The sequence below is a fragment of the Mirounga leonina genome, unplaced genomic scaffold (assembly GCF_011800145.1).
Source record: "Mirounga leonina isolate KUSES-001 unplaced genomic scaffold, KU_Mleo_1.0 Mir_93, whole genome shotgun sequence".
NCBI lineage: Eukaryota > Metazoa > Chordata > Mammalia > Carnivora > Phocidae > Mirounga > Mirounga leonina.
The window spans coordinates 48,973,334-48,984,809 of record NW_023270854.1 but is presented as its reverse complement, the minus strand read 5'-3'; the positions used below and the strand labels follow the sequence as shown (position 1 = coordinate 48,984,809).

The following is an 11,476-nucleotide window of genomic DNA, read 5'->3' as shown; positions in this document are numbered from 1 at the left end:
TCAGAATCATCACTTTAAAGATACTAGCTGGGCTTGAAAAAAGCATGGAAGTTATTAGAGAAACCCTTTCTAGAGAAGTAAAGGAACTAAAATCTAACCAAGTCGAAATCAAAAAGGCTATTAATGAGGTGCAATCAAATATGGGGGCACTAACTGCTAGGATAAATGAGGCAGAAGAGAGATTCAGTGATATAGAAGACCAAATGATGGAAAATAAAGAAGCTGAGAAAAAGAGAGATAAACAACTACTGGATCACGAGGGCAGAATTCAAGAGCTAAGCAATACCATAAGACGAAACAACATTAGAATAATTGGGATCCCAGAAGAAGAAGAAAGAGAGGGGCAGAAGGTATCCTGGAGTAAATTATAGCAGAGAACTTCCCTAATTTGGGGAAGGAAACAGGCATCAAAATCCAGGAAGCACAGAGAACCCCTCTCAAAATCAATAAAAATAGGTCAACATCCCGACATCTAATAGTAAAACTTAGGAGTCTCAGAGACAAAGAGAAAATCCTGAAAGCAGCTCAGGAGAAGAAATCTGTAACCTATAATGGTAGAAATGTTAGATTGGCAACACACCTATCCACAGAGACCTGGCAGGCCAGAAAGGACTGGCAGGATATATTCAGAGCACTAAATGAGAAAAATATGCAGCCAAGAATACTATATCCAGCTAGGCTGTCATTGAAAATAGAAGGAGCGATAAAAAGCTTCCAGGACAAACAAAAACTAAAGGAATTTGCAAACACGAAACCAGCCCTACAAGAAATCTTGAAAGGGGTCCTCTAAGCAAAGAGAGAGCCTAAAAGCAACATAGACCAGAAAGGAACACAGACAATATACAGTAACAGTCACCTTACAGGCAATACAATGGCACTAAATTCCTATCTTTCAATAGTTACCCTGAATGTAAATGGGCTAAATGCCCCTATCAAAAGACACAGGCTATCAGATTGGATTAAAAAACAAGACCCATCGATATGCTGTCTGCAAGAGACTCATTTTAGACCCAAAGACATCCCCAGAATGAAAGTGAGGGGGTGGAAAACCAGTTACCATGCTAATGGACACCAAAAGAAAGCTGGGGTGGCAATCCTTATATCAGACAAATTAGATTTTAAACCAAAGACTGTAATAAGAGATGAGGAAGGACACTATATCCTACTTAAATGGTCTATCCTACAAGAAGATCTAATAATTGTAAATATCTATGCCCCTAACATGGGAGCAGCCAATTATATAAGCCAATTAATAACAAAAGCAAAGAAACACATTGACAACAATACAATAATAGTGGGGGACTTTAACACCCCCTCACTGAAATGGACAGATCATCTAAGCAAAAGATCAACAAGGAAATAAAGACGTTAAATGACACACTGGACCAAATGGACTTCACAGATATATTCAGAACATTCCATCCCAAAGCAATGGAATACACATTCTTCTCTAGTGCCCATGGAACATTCTCCAGAATCGATCACATCCTAGGTCATAAATCAGGTCTCAACCAGTACCAAAAGATTGGGATCATTCCCTGCCTATTTTCAGACCGCAATGCTTTGAAACTAGAACTCAATCACAAGAGGAAAGTCGGAAAGAACTCAAATACATGGAGGCTAAGGAGCATCCTACTGAAGAATGAATGGGTCAACCAGGAAATTAAAGAAGAATTAAAAAAATTCATGGAAACAAATGAAAATGAAAACACAACTGTTCAAAATCTTTGGGATGCAGCAAAGGCAGTCCTAAGAGGAAAGTATATAGCAATACAAGCCTTTCTCAAGAAACAAGAAAGGTCTCAAATACACAACCTAACCCTACACCTAAAGGAGCTGGAGAAAGAACAGCAAATAAAGCCTAAACCCAGCAGGAGAAGAGAAATAATAAAGATCAGAGCAGAAATCAATGAAATAGAAACTAAAAGAACAGTAGAACAGATCAACAAAACTAGGAGCTGGTTCTTTGAAAGAATTGACAAGATTGATAAACCCCTGGCCAGACTTATCAAAAAGAAAAGAGAAATGACCCAAATCAACAAAATCATGAATGAAAGAGGAGAGATCACAACCAACACCAAAGAAATACAAACAATTCTAAGAACATATTATGAGCAACTCTATGCCAGCAAATTAGATAACCTGGAAGAAATGGATGCATTCCTAGAGATGTATCAACTACCAAAACTGAACCAGGAAGAAATAGAAAACCTGAACAGACCTATAACCACCAAGGAAATTGAAGCAGTCATTAAAAATCTCCCAACAAACAAAAGCCCAGGGCCAGATGGCTTCCCAGGGGAATTCTACCAAACATTTAAAGAAGAATTAATACCTATTCTCCTGAAACTGTTCCAAAAAATAGAAATGGAAGGAAAACTTCCAAACTCATTTTATGAGGCCAGCATTACCTTGATCCCAAAACCAGACAAAGACCCCATCAAAAAGGAGAATTACAGACCAATATCCCTGATGAACATGGATGCAAAAATTCTCACCAAAACACTAGCCAGTAGGGTCCAACAGTACATTAAAAGGATTATTCACCACGACCAAATGGGATTTATCCCTGGGCTGCAAGGTTGGTTCAACATCCGCAAATCAATCAAAGTGATACGATACATTAACAAAAGAAAGAACAAGAATCATATGATCCTCTCAAAAGATGCAGAAAAAGCATTTGACAAAGTACAGCATCCTTTCTTGATCAAAACTCTTCAGAGTATAGGCATAGAGGGTACATACCTCAATATCATAAAAGCCATCTATGAAAAACCTACAGTGAATATCATTCTCAATGGGGAAAAACTGAGAGCTTTCCCCCTAAGGTCAGAATGCGGCAGGGATGTCCACTATCACCACTGCTATTCAACATAGTATTAGAAGTCCTAGCCACAGCAATGAGACAACAAAAAGAAATCAAAGGCATCTAAATCAGCAAAGAAGAAGTCAAACTCTCACTCTTTGCAGATGATATGATACTTTATGTGGAAAACCCAAAAGACTCCACCCCAAAACTGCTAGAACTCATACAGGAATTCAGTAAAGAGGCAGGATATAAAATCAATGCACAGAAGTCAGTGGCATTCCCATACACCAACAACAAGACAGAAGAAAGAGAAATTAAGGAGTCGATCCCATTTACGATTGCACCCAACACCATAAGATACCTAGGAATAAATCTAACCAAAGAGGCAAAGGATCTGTACTCAGAAAACTATAAAATACTCATGAAAGAAATTGAGGAAGGCATAAAGAAATGGAAAAACGTTCCATGCTTATGGATTGGAAGAACAAATATTGTGAAGATGTCAATGCTACCTAGAGCAATCTACACATTCAATGCAATCCCCATCAAAATACCAGCCACTTTTTTCAAAGAAATGGAACAAATAATCCTAAAATTTGTATGGAACCAGAGAAGAGCCCAAATAGCCAGAGGAATGTTGAAAAAGAAAAGCAAAGCTGGCAGCATCACAATTCCAGACTTTAAACTCTATTACAAAGCTGCCATCATCAAGACAGTATGGTACTGGCACAAAGACAGACACATAGATCAATGGAACAGAATAGAGAGCCGAGAAATGGACCCTCAACTCTATGGTCAACTAATCCTTGACAAAGCAGGAAAGAATTTCCAATGGGAAAAAGACAGTCTCTTCAACAAATGGTGTTGGGAAAATTGGACAGCCACATGCAGAAGAATGAAACTGGACCATTTCCTTATACCACACACAAAAATAGACTCAAAATGGTTGGAAGACCTCAATGTGAGAGAGGAGTCCATCAACATCCTAAAGGAGAACACAGGCAGCAACCTCTTCGACCTCAGCCGAAGCAACTTCTTCCTAGAAACATCGCCAAAGGCAAGGGAAGCAAGGGCAAAAATGAACTATTGGGACTTCATCAAGATAAAAAGCTTTTGCAAAGCAAAGGAAACAGTCAACAAAACCAAAAGACAACCGACAGAATGGGAGAAGATATTTGCAAATGACATATCAGATAAAGGGCTAGTATCCAAAATCTATAAAGAACTCATCAAACTCAACATCCAAAGAACAAAGAATCCAGTCAAGAAATGGGCAGAAGACATGAACAGACATTTTTCCAAAGAAGACATCCAAATGGCCAACAGACACATGAAAAAGTGCTCAATATCACTCGGCATCAGGGAAATCCAAATCAAAACCTCAATGAGATACCACCTCACACCAGTCAGAATGGCTAAAATTAACAAGTCAGGAAATGACAGATGTTGGCGGGGACGCGGAAAAAGGGGAACCCTCCTACACTGTTGGTGGTAATGCAAGCTGGTGCAGTCACTCTGGAAAACAGTATGGAGGTTCCTCAAAAAGTTGAAAATAGAGCTACCATATGATCCAGCAATTGCACTACTGGGTATTTACCCCAAAGATACAAATGTAGGGCTCCAAAGGGGTACGTGCACCCCAATGTTTATAGCAGCAATGTCCACAATAGCCAAACTGTGGAAAGAGCCAAGATGTCCATCAACAGATGAATGGATAAAGAAGAAGTGGTATATATATACAGTGGAATATTATGCAGCCATCAAAAGAAATGAGATCTTGCCATTTGCAACGACGTGGATGGAACTGGAGGGTATTATGCTGAGCGAAATAAGTCAAACAGAGAAAGACATGTATCATATGACCTCACTGATATGAGGAATTCTTAATCTCAGGAAACAAACAGGGTTGCTGGAGTGGGGGGTGGGGTGGGAGGAATGGGGTGACTGGGTGATAGACACTGGGGAGGGTATGTGCTCTGGTAAGCGCTGTGAATTGTGCAAGACTGTTGAATCTCAGATCTGTACCTCTGAAACAAATAATGCAATATATGTTAAGAGAAAAAAAAGAAGAAGAAGATAGCAGGAGAGGAAGAATGAAGGGGGGGAAATCAGAGGGGTAGACGGACCATGAGAGATGATGGATTCTGAAAAACAAACTGAGGGTTCTAGAGGGGAGGGGGGTGGGAGGATGATTTAGCCTGGTGGTGGGTATTGAGGAGGGCACGTTCTGCATGGAGCACTGGGTGTTATGCACAAACAATGAATCATGGAACACTACATCTAAAACTAATGATGTAATGTATGGTGATTAACATAACAATAAAAAATTAAAAAAAAATTCTCAGGTTTCCCACTTGGCCCAGTGGAGCTTGCAGACCCTTTGAGGGCAGATGCCAGGATTCTTACTGTTCTCTACTCACCTTATAGACCTGGGATCCTGAGCCCTACTAGCTATGCAGTAAATCCCAGTTGGGTTTATATCTATGTGATGTTGAAGTGAAAATTTAGAATCTTATGTAAATGCTTTCATTTAAATTAATGTATGTATTAAAGCTAGAGGTGTGATGTTTTGAAAAAAAAAAAAAAAAAGAACAAAACAGAGATCATAGGGAAAGAGAGGAAAAAATGAAACAAGACGAAAACAGAGAGGGAGACAAACCATAAGAGACTCTTAATTATAGGAAACAAACTGAAGGTTGCTAGAGGGGAGGAGTGTGGAGGGATGGGGTAACTGGGTGATGGACGATGGGGAGGATATGTTCGTAATGAGAACTGGGTATTATATAAGACTGATGAATCACAGACCTGTACCCCTGAACCAAATAATACATTATATGTTAATTAATTGAATTTAAAAAAAAGTCTTAAGTCTTATTCTTAATAGCTAGTATAGGATCTGACACATGCTGGCATTAAATTTATTAAAAAATATTTACTGAGGAGTTAATATCTCAATTATAGTACCCCCTGTACTGTATTATAAATCATTTGTGTCCTTACTTTTTCAATAGATTGTGACCTTCTCACTCTTACTCATCTTTGCATTCCTTAGGCAACACAATTGCAAGTGTATAATAGATATTCTACAATAGAATAGATGGATGGGGCGCCTGGGTGGCTCAGTCAGTTGAACATCCAACTCTTGATTTCGGCTCAGGTCATGATCTCAGGCTCTTGAGATCGAGCCCCGCGTGGGGCTCCCTGCTGGGTGTGAAGCCTGCTTGGGGTTCTCTATCTCCCCCTCTCCCTCTGCCCCTCCAGCACCCCCCACTCCCTACCCTGCTTGCACACACACTCTCTCTCTCTCAAGAAAAAAAAAAAGATAAAATAGATGGATGGATGTTATACATAGTAGTTTTTATGTCCCTTAACAAATTTATCAGAAAACACAAGCCTCAGTTATTGTATTTTTTTGCTTTTTTAGGACAGTGACATTTTAATGGCTTTCTGAAAGTCCCAGAATGTGTTTTTTAAAAATGACAATATATACTGCAAGTGTGATTTAAATATATAGAAATGTATCAATAATTTAGTTTATCTAATTCATAAAGATTTCATTCTGCAGAGAAATATGACTTGTAAAGTAGCAGTATGCTCCAGATAATTAAAACTCACACATAGTTAAAGTAATTTAACAATTGAACATCTTTCCCCAGCAGACACTAATTCAAAACAATATATCTTTGTTTGTAGGATGTGATTGAATCCTCAGCAGCAAATAGAATTCACTGGTCCATTATACGAACACAAAGGCTGTTAGAATGTGCATGCCTGGTGAGTATTAAACACTGGGTCCAGTGGAACAGTGTTTTATAAACTCAATCAGTCTTTAACACAGAAGCAATAACAAATGCTTTCACAGAAATAATCTTCATGCTCATCATATCACAAAAAGTTCATGTAATTCAAATCTGAATGGCCACATTTGAATGATCAAATATACTTTTATATAAAATAGTAACAAAATTTTAATTTTGAAATCATTGTAAATGACAGTTGATTCAGGAAGACTTATGGGAAATAATCATATTATATATCCATTTACAGATGAAGAAACCAGGGCACAGAAACGCTGAGTGACTTGTTCAAGATCACATTGGTAAAAAGTGGTAAGTCCAACCCAATGCCAAAGTGTTCTGGCTTTCAATCTGGGATTCTTCCCATTGTACCATGCTGTTTGCATCTTCTTAAGACATGTGTTGTAGACCCAGTATAATATGAATTGAAGAGATTATAGAGGAGACGCAGACTTCATGTCCCACTTTGTGTCGGTTGATTTGGAGTCCAATGACCAACTAACTTAATGATGTTAGGTGCCAGAGTCAATGGGTAGTCCCCAGATATGGGCTTCCCGGACATTTCTTCCTGACCTCATGGATTGAATCAGGCCGAGTCATTGGTTGGCAATAGCACTGCTGCTCCCAGATGATCAGACGCGAGTGACAGGGTTTTAAAGGAAGTGAGTCAGTCTTGAAAAAAACTGTCCCTCCTGGCTTTTTAGACCGGCTAAATTATAGCCAGCTTTTCTAGGACATACACTAATTTACTTGTACTTACGGGGACCAGTCATTGCACTTTATCTCATTTTATCTCCACAAGAATTCAGTGAAACACATACCATTCCTACCATCTTATTTTACAGATGAGGAAACTATAATTTAAGGGAGGTGAAGTAATTTGCTCAAGATCAGGAGGTAGCAAGAGTTAAAGGAAGAATTCAAACAAGACAGTGAGACTCCAGAGCTCAGGCTATTACTCTCTTGTCTTTGAACTCGAAAATTGCTGAGGCTGTTCTGTGATGATCTCCCACCCCCACGCCTCCATCACTGGGCCCAGCAGTGAAGACCTTCACAGAAGTTTTACATGATTTCAGACTAACAGGCTGCAATACAAACAGCGGAAGTAAAATATACATTTTAGGCTAAAATAACAATTCTTTAAGCTTTAATGTGATAATAGAATATCATTCGGCAATAAAAAGAAATGAACTACTTATACATGCAAGAACACAAATTAATCTAAAAAGTATTATGCTAAGTGAAAGAAACCAGATTCAGGAGACTCTATACTGTAGGATTTTATTTATATGACATTCTGGAAAAGATAAAACTACAAGAACAACAACAAAAAATACATTGGTGGTTACTAGGGGCTAGGGATGAAGAGAGGGGTTAACTACAAAGGGGAACAAGGAAACTTTTGCAGGTGATGAAAATATTCTGTATATAATTTTCAAACTTCTTATGATGTGCACCTAAAAAGGTGAATTTACTGTGCATAAATTATGAGTCAGTAAACTAGACTTTTAAAAAGTAGAAATAAATACAGTCTCTAAAGCAATGTTTTTCAAATCTCCATTAACGAGATACAACCCATCAACGAGTTGTGAATTCAATTTAGAGGGTTGTGATTGGCAAAGTGAAATAGAATAGGGACACCTGGATGGCTCAGTCGGTTAAGTATCTGACTCTTGATCTCAGCTCAGGTCTTGACCTCAGAGTCATGAGTCAAGCCCTGTGTTGGGCTGCACACTGGGCATGGAGCCTACTTAAAAAAAAAAAAAAAAAAGGTGAAATAGAATAGGAAATATCAGAGTCCTTGCACACAGTGAAAGGAGTATTGTTAATGAAGCATTTTATTCTGTTTCATGCATCTGTATGTGCTATAATGAAATATCAGGAAAATGGAAACCATGGTCAGTGTATTTTTTAATGGAGGGAATTTAACTGGAAACTGGTTACACAAATAATGAAGAAGCTGAGAAGCCAACGGGGGAAGATGAGACAACCCAGAGATCAGCAATGGCAGAAACCACTAATCCCTTTTGACTGGAGGGACAAAGGGAGGTGACAGTATTGCTGGGTCCCAGAGCTGGGGTCATCCAACAGAAGCTGAAATCAAAGGAGGACCTTTTTGGAAGACCCAGCCACTGTCAAAGATGCACTCAAGGCAGAGAAAGATGGAGGGAATCGTCCTCGCTTTCCCATTCCCCTCACCCTCCAGTCTTAGAGCTGCATGTGAGTGGCACCCAGCCACAAGTCGGTTAACATAACCTGGGAGCCTTGGAAATACAGCCTCTTGGGATCAGCATCATTGAAACATGGCAGTGGAAGAGAAGAGCAAGGGATGGATTTGAGAGCAGAGAGTTCCAGGGCTGGCGCAGCTGTGAAGTAAAATGTATTTCTGATTGAAGGTCAGATTCCAAAAGGTTTAAAAGTCATTGCTTTAGAGGACAAAGCTCTTCTCCGTGTTGTTCTCTCTATATACAGGAAGAATAAAATCACACTTTTGACCATTAGAGGATGCCACATTTTGCCCTTTTGTGTGTGTTTGAAAAGACAGTTTGAATTAAAGAAGTTGGATTGGGAGACTAACCCACTTCTCTCCTTAGTGTTGGAGTAGTCATACCAAGATCTCTTAGTAGTAAAGGTAAAACTGGCAGATGTAGATGAAATTTAGGCTAGGAAAAGCAGAGCAGGAAGGAAGTATGCAAGCCACAAATGTGTGAGGAAAGAAACGAAATGCTTTTCTCCGATGGTGTGGAAGGAAAATTACAGCAGTTAAAAATTGATATGCTGGTATCAAATCACCCCTGTCAGCAGGTATTTGTGAGATGGATCTCTAAAACTGCCCGGATCCACAAGAAATAGCAATCATGATTTGGCAACACCACCTTATTCCCGCTCTGATGATTATTCACTTCTTCCCTTTCCAAAGCTTTGACCTTGAATTATTTGGGATTTCTGATCTCAAGAAATAGCTCCCAAGCCTCCCTTGTTAAGTCAAGCCTAATGCTTGATTCCTTGTGTTTAAAAACACACAGTGCTGCTCTTCCCTCCAGCCTTCCGAGATGCCAAAAGGAAAGAAGGCAGCCTGGGCTCCTGTTGTCTTGAAGAAGCAAGAGGCCAAGAACGTGGTCAATCCCCTGTTGGAGAAAAGGCCCAAGAATTTTCGCATCAGACAGGACATCCAGCCCAAAAGGGACCTCACGCTCTTTGTCGAATCGCTGCCTCTGGCTGCAGCGGTACAGGGCTATTCTCCATAAACCGCTAAAAGTGCCTCCTCTGATTAACCAGTTCGCCCAGACCTTGGACCACCAAACTGCTACTCAACTGCTTATGCTCGCCCACAGATAGAGACCAGAGGCAAAGTAAGAGAGGCAGCAGAGATTGTTGGCCTAGGCTGTGAAGAAAGCTGCTCCAGATAACCCCACTAAGAGGCCGCCCGTCCTTCAAGTGGGGGTTAATATGTCACCACCTTGGTGGAAAACAAAAAGGCTCAGACGGTAGTGATTGTACATGATGTGGATCCCATTGAGCTGGTTGTCTCCTTGCCTGCTCTGTGTTGTAAGATGGGGGCTCCCTACTGCATTATCAAGGGAAGGCCAGGTTGGGGCGTCTGGTCCACAGGAAGACCTGCACCTCTGTGGCCTTCACTCAGGTTCACTTGGGAGACAAAGGAGTTCTGGCTAAGCTGGGAGAAGCTATCAGGACCAATTACAAAGAAAGATATGATGAGATCCACCATCACTGAGGAGGCAAGATCCTGGGTCCTAAGTTGGTGGCTCGCATCACAACGCTGGAAAAGGCAAAAAGGCTAAGGAACTGGCCACCAAACTGGGCTAAGTGTACACTGTTGAATTTTCTGTATATAAAAGTGATAAAAAGTTCTCTTCCACAAAAAAATAAAAAAATAAAATAAAAACATGCACTGTCTACTTTTGGACTTCTCCATCTATACCAATCATGCAGGAGCAACATTCTTCAATCTGTTTCTTTCCCGTCTAGTCTCCCTCAGTTATTTTAAAATATGTTTGGAGAATATTGTTTTAAATTCAACTGTATCATTATTAAGAGTTATTTTTAAAGGCAATGAGTATTTGTTGAATGAATGAATGGATGGATGTGTGGGTGGATGGATGGATGGATGGATGAAGGCAATGTGAGTGAGCCTCAGCTCTAAGATTCTGCCAGGCTCACGGGGCCTCCTCAAGCCAGTTTCCTGGTTCTGACTTGACTTGAAATTTGAAGACCACCAGAACACCACTGTGCTGCCATCTAGCGGTAGCATAACCTACGTGTGAGAAAGGTACTTGCCAAAAAACAAGCTTGTATGCAAAATGAAAGTGAATGTCACAGTTCTCTTTCTGGAGCAGCTTATGGGTCCTCATTTGGCTATCTTCGGTAATAATAGCACTTCACCCTGATGCTTAACACATGTGCAAAGAACACTCGCAGGATTATATAAATCGATGTCACCAACTCAGGTATCATACGGTACAATAGGTCCTTCTTAGTACAATAAATGCTGACGGTCTCTGTATTTTGACACAGTCAGTTGGCTTGTGATTTTTAAAATTGTGATAACCAGCTGTTTTCAGGAGAAAGTATAATAATCGTTTTATTGCTCCCATACTTCAGTTTTAATTTGATGACTCAAAAAAACATACTTTTTTCCCCTATATAAACACTAACATCTTAATTGGAACAAAAACCACATTTATTCCAGAATATAATTATATAAAAATAAAATAAAGTGGTTACAAAGTTTAGGAAATCAGGCATATAAAATAAGGTCTCCACACTTGGGCATCCTGCAGCCTAGCCAAGCTGACACATAAAATCAACCATCACATGTGTCTTGGTGTGGGCCTATTTTTATCCACTG

At 39.8% G+C, this 11,476-nt stretch overlaps 1 pseudogene; it reads left to right on the top strand.

Moving 5' to 3' along the window:
• The first annotated feature begins 9,653 nt into the window (after window positions 1-9,653).
• Window positions 9,654-10,434, top strand: LOC118004593 (annotated as a pseudogene).
• The last annotated feature ends 1,042 nt before the right edge of the window (window positions 10,435-11,476 follow it).